The sequence below is a fragment of the Micropterus salmoides genome, unplaced genomic scaffold (assembly GCF_014851395.1).
Source record: "Micropterus salmoides isolate LMB-PRFRI ecotype aquatic unplaced genomic scaffold, ASM1485139v1 Ms_hic_scaffold_10, whole genome shotgun sequence".
In the NCBI taxonomy this organism is placed as follows: domain Eukaryota; kingdom Metazoa; phylum Chordata; class Actinopteri; order Centrarchiformes; family Centrarchidae; genus Micropterus; species Micropterus salmoides.
The window spans coordinates 18,604,459-18,610,409 of NW_024040041.1; the positions used below are offsets into that span (position 1 = coordinate 18,604,459).

At 45.9% G+C, this 5,951-nt stretch overlaps 1 long non-coding RNA gene across 1 annotated transcript; it reads right to left on the reverse strand.

Moving 5' to 3' along the window:
- Positions 1-682: 682 nt before the first annotated feature.
- On the reverse strand, positions 683-2,412 carry LOC119889746. The gene is made up of 2 exons (XR_005442149.1): positions 2,353-2,412; positions 683-1,225 (listed from the first exon to the last, which is right to left on the reverse strand). It is a non-coding gene; the product is annotated as an uncharacterized LOC119889746 (long non-coding RNA).
- Positions 2,413-5,951: the final 3,539 nt, after the last annotated feature.

Sequence of the window (5,951 nt, forward strand, 5' to 3'; positions counted from 1 at the left end):
GCGGCAGTGTAGCCGTCCCACATTCATGTGGTCTGGGTTCGAATTGTAGAAAGAACATTCTTCTTCAGGGGACTTTTTCCGTATAATAGTGTCTGCCAAATTAGTAAATGTAGGCCTACATGGAAGAAGAACTTCTTAAACATTTGATAAATAAGTAATACTTTGTTCTGGTCAAATAATATACAGCGGCATATTTGTGTGAATTACAGTTTTTTTCTGTCGCTAACAAGCGCTTACCCATACTTCAGATACTTTTTCTAAACTCTTAACACAGACTCACACCTACAAAACACAATTGGCCAAATGGATAATTTTCTTCTCAAAAACACATTTTGTTAAATATATACTAACTCTTCATTTCAAAATATAACACATTTTTCTCTGCACACACTATCTTTACCAAAACACTGGAAATCTGACTCAAAATTAAATTATTCTGTCAAAGAATGACACTTGTTTTCACTTCACAAAGTACATGCAGTCAATCAAAGTACACCAGGTTTCAAAATACTGGCTATTGTTGACATTACAAAAACTACATAGACTTTTATGTTTCAGTTTTACAGGTATTTGCATGCAAAACATGCAATCCACCGTTTTTACACTAAATTTCTTGGTTGGTAACTGTATGTCCACAGTAATGTTCACATTCAAAAGCATTCCAGTAAAAAGCAAATCCGTTTTTTTTTTTTTTCCTTTACTGTTTACTACAGGAGGTACAGTAGAAACACGGTATGATAGAACAGAAAAAGTTTTACAGTATTTCTTACAGTGAACAAAATATCCGTGAAACACACAAGACCATTCTGAACAAAAAAACAACAGCAAAAAGTCCAGATAAAAATTGGGGGAACTAAAAAAAAAAAAAAAAAACATCACATCTGATATTATCCAAGGCAATGCACCTGGGATAAAACCGCTTGGTATGTCGGATCCACCCTTGACAATCCTGAACTGTGATGTCCCTGCAGCCAGCATCCATGGCTTCAAGGAGGGACATCTGGTCATGTGGCTGATGGTCATAAACCTTCCACGTCCATGCTGAAAAGAACTCCTCTATGGGGTAGAGGAAAGATGAATAGGGTGGAAGGAAGAGACTTACCAGTCTTGCGTGAACTTCAAACCATGTTGTTATTGCTTGCGCATGATGGAAAGCCACATTGTCCCAGGTAATTACAAAGGTCCTCATGTTTTCACCCTCCCGATCCTGCTCTGGAACCAGGCGCTGGTGGAGATCATTGAGAAAGGCAAGGATGCGCTCAGTATCATAGGGTCCAACCTGACATCTGTGAAGGAGTAATCCTGCATTTGCAATTGCTGCACACATGGTAATGTTTGCCCCTCTCTGTCCTGGCACATCAACTGTGGCCCTTTTTCCAATTACATTTCGTCCACGTCAAAACAAATGATCATACTTCTCCATGCTTTAGTCTCCAGAGGGGTACCAGGCAGGGTTGCCCACTGTCTCACTCGCTATTTGCTATTTTTATAGCACCACTAGCAGCTGCTATCAGACAAAATAATAATATTAAAGGAATTCAAACAGAAAATATACACCACAAGATAAGCCTTTATGCAGATGATGTATTACTTTTCCTCCTAAACTCACAAACTTCTCTTTCTGAGACTATCACACTTATAGATACATTCTCATCCATCTCAGACTACTCCATTAACTGGAGTAAATCCATAGTTTTACCTGTAAAGTGTGATTTCCAGAGTATATCTACCACACCGCTAAAGTCTGGGAATATTATTATTTTTTTTTATTTAAAACTTTATTTAACCAGGAAAATCCCATTGAGATTACTAATCTCTTTTTCAAGGGAGTCCTGGCCAAGACAGCAGCACAGATCACAACAATTCAATTAAATATCTGGGTGTCAATATTTCCTCCAGGCTGTCAGAACTGACATGGCTAAACTACACGCCTTTACTTAAATCAATAGAGGATGACCTTGTACGGTGGACATCATTACCTATATAACTCATGGGAAGAGTCTCCACCATAAAAATGATGGTCCTACCTAAAATCAATTACCTGTTTTCAATGTTACCCACCAAACCCTCTGCTGTCTGGTTTAAATCACTGGACTCAAACATCTCAAAATCTTTGTGGAAAAATAAACCCCCACAAATCAGTTTAAAAACAATACAAAAAGCAAAAGACTGTGGTTGTTAAGAACTGCCAAATTTTTATCATTACTTCCTGTCCAATAGACTACAATATATCTCAAAATGGATCAATCAGAGCCCCCTGGACCACTCATGGATGGACATAGAACAAACATTCTATAAGGAAATTAAAATTTCCGATATGCCATTCATTAGTTCCAGCATCAAACGTCATACCTGCTTTAAAAGCATTAATATAAGAACTTCCTTGGCAGCTTGGTGGGAACTTCTCAAAATATCTTCACCTATCCCATGCAGATTTACCCCAATCTGGAATAATCCTGGCATCCTGCAAAATAAGAAAACACTAAATTCCTGACAAATTAAATTAATGACAAAGGGATAAGACATCTAGAGCATGTAATGCAAGGCAGTAACTTTATTCCATTCCAGGATCTAGTGGCAAAATATGGAATTCACCATAATAGATTTCTGGAATTTCAACAGTTTAAATCCATAATTCAGGCTAGATTTAAAGATAAAATAATGGACTTAGATTTACCTCCAATGATAACAGACTTTCTTAAACTCTCACCTCCAAAACTGTTATCAAAAGTATACATGTTACTGTTAAAAACAGATCAGTTCAATCTGTCTCCCATTCTTAAAGTGGCAGACAGATCTATCCATTAGTCCAGACCAAAACTTTTGGATGCAGATATGTTTAAATACCTTTAGAATGATCTACAACTTATCCAGAATAAAACTCTCCATATAACACACTATACTGGACAAAGGATGTTCAGAATGGGTCTTCTGCAGTCAAACATCTGCCGGAACTGCTCAGGTAACATATCTGATAGTTACATGCATGCTATGTAGCAATGTACACCTGTTCAAAAGTTCTGGCAGAAGATATGTGAAGACCTATCGATATGGCTAAGTTACCCCGTCCCAGTTTCCCCATCACTCTGCGTGCCGGGGGACCTAAGTGACATTAGTATAGAGGTTGACACATCATACATGCTTCTCACTACCTTATGCATCGCCAAGAAAACTTATGAACTGGAAGGCCAAAAAGAATATAAGTATCACCCAATATCGGAATCACCTTATAGATCACATTAGCATGGAGAAAATGTCTGCTATAAAAACAAACAAATTGACACAATTCCAATCTTTCTGGTTCCCCTTGATCAACTTTATCACTTAATGGGGGTGGGTGTGTACTGCCTTGCTGGTCAGGGTCTCGTGCGGCTGGTAGGTGTGTCTGGGGGTGGGTTGATTCTTGGATTCATCGCGGTGCGGGCATGGGGGACTCGTTTTTGTTTTTTTTGAATGTTGGTTGATGGTGTGGTGTTGGCAGGGGGCGGTGGTGCGGTGGGGATGCTTGTGGTGGGTTTCGGTCTGGTTGTGAACGTGCAGTGTGGGTCATGGTGTAGCCGTGGGTGGGGGTCTGTGGTCTCCCTGGCTGCGGGGGGGGATGGGGGCGGTTTGCGACGGCTGGCATCTCTCCTGTGCAGCGCATTACTTGGCTGTTGGGTGCCGCTAGTTAGATTGGTAGCGGGGTAGTGTTGGTTGGCTCACCTGTAGGTCGTGATTGGCTTGCGAGCTTGTCAGGGGTTGCGGGCATCAGGTGCGGGCCTGGACTGGGCTGGTGTGCGGCTCTGTCCTGTGTGCATGCTGTGCATCCTGATAATTGTATTTCGGTTCTCTGAGGGGTCTGGCGACTGGTTGTTGGAGGGGTGGGGGACCGGGAAGAAGGGGTTGACGGGGTGGGTTGGGGGTGCGGGCTGGTCCTTTTTGAGCTGGTTGGGGGGTGTCTCCTCTGGATTTTAGTGCCCGGACTAGATGCTTGGTGGTTGTGTGGGGATCCTGTGTGGGGAGGGGATTGTGCTTTGGGGTGTGTCGATGGTTGCTTTGCAATCGTGTCGCGGCCCTCTGGATTGTGGTCGTGTTGAGTCATAGGGGCTGAATGCATCTGCTGACTCCCTAGGGCTGAGGGGCTTTTGCTGCTGTCGCGGGGTGATTGGTGTCTCTTTTCTTTGGGGACGGTGGGGGTGCGTGTGTGGGATGCTTTGCTGCTAGGGAGGGAATGGCGCGGGGGTGGGGGTCTTCTGGCCTGAGTGACTCCTGGGTGTGGGCGGACCTTCGGGTCTGGGCTGTTGGGCCGTTCTGTCCTTGGACGGGGTCCTTGCTGCTCTGGACCTGCTCCATTGTAGGGGGGGGGGGGGGGGTTGTGCCAGCTCAGATGGCCTGGTGGTGCTCGGAGTGCTCCTGATTGTGTGGGAACGGGGGATTGTTGGACTTTGGGTTGGGGCTGCACTGACCTGCCTCGGGGGTGTGGGGGTCTGGGGCTTGGGGCTTTGGAGCCTCTGGGTCTGGGTCTCCCACTGCTGGGTCTCCCACTGCTTCCCCCTGCCAGCTCTCACAGTGGGGGCATTCATTTCTGCTGTTCTTCCTTGGGGCAGGGTACAGCTTCCCCCGGGACATGCGGTCTGGGGTCCTTTGCACTTTGGGGGGTCGCGGGGTGCCCTGGCTTCTGGGGGTGGGGGTCTCTGCGCGGGTTGATCCGGTTGCGGTTTGGAGGGCTGCGGTGGGATTGTAGGCCGATTGTCGATGCATCTTGATGCATTGTGCTTTTTCCCTGGGCAGGGTCTCTGAATGGCTGCTGAGCATTTAGTTTGTGCATTGGAGTCCAGGGGAGGCATTTCCTCGTTGGCTTGGAGGGACCAGTTTGCGTCCCTGTTTTGCTTCGTCTGCCTCGGATCCATGCTTCCCCATTTCTCTGTCGGCCAGTTGTTGGACCCCTCTGGATACTGAGGTATATAGTTAGTTTTCGGGATGTGCAGTGTGGGTGCGGGGCAGGGCTGTGCTCCGTTTTTTTCTGGGCTTGTGCCCTTGACGGGTGGGTGGGTTGGTGGTGGCATGCAGCTGAGCTGGTTGATTTTGCCTCGTTGCTGATTTGGCTGGGGTTGCACGGCCGCCCGGCGGGGGTTGGTCATGGGGGATGTTGGCCGGCGCCGGTGGCCTTAGTTTTTTCCGGCTGACTTTTATTGGTGGGTGCACGGTGACCTGTGTGGCGCGTTTGCTGCCGGGCTGGGACTTGCTGCTGGTGTTTCTCTCCGCTGGCTTTCGCTGTCGTGTTATTCCGCTTGCTCTCTCTCGTTTGCCCAACCTCACACGCGGGATTTGCAAGGGGCTGCTGGGCATTGGGTGTCGCCTCGTTGGGCTCGTCACTTGTGCATTGGTGTTGATGATTGCGTGGCATTTGGGCGTTTTGGTTGTTCGCTGCGCGGCGGTGGGGGAGCACTGAAAAAGTCACCTGAAGAAGAATGTTCTTTCTACAGTCTGAACCCAGACCTCCTGAATGTGGGACGGCTACACTGCCGCTGTACTACTGTGTAGCTGCGTTCTGTGGAGAGTAATCCACTGTTACTAAGCGTCTCTTTCATTGTCAACTTCCGTTGTGGTTCACTTCCGTTGTGGCGTTTTGTATTCATGTTGTGGCTTTTCTAATCGTGTTGTGGCGTTTGTATTTCTGTTGTAGTTTTTGAATTTGTGTTGTGGCTTTTGTGTTCGTGTTGTGGCTTTTGTAATTGTGTTGTGGCGTTTGTATTTCTGTTGTAGTTTTTGAATTTGTGTTGTGGATTTTGTAATCGTGTTGTGGCGTTTGTATTCGTGTTCTGGGATTTGTGTTTGTTGTGTTGTGGCTTTTGTATTAGGCCTGAAACCTACGGGCCACCATAAATTTTATGGGTAGCGTACTCTTCCTGCCCACACCACTTTCTCTAGTCACAAATTAATTTTAAAAAATCAAGTAAAATCCTAGAACA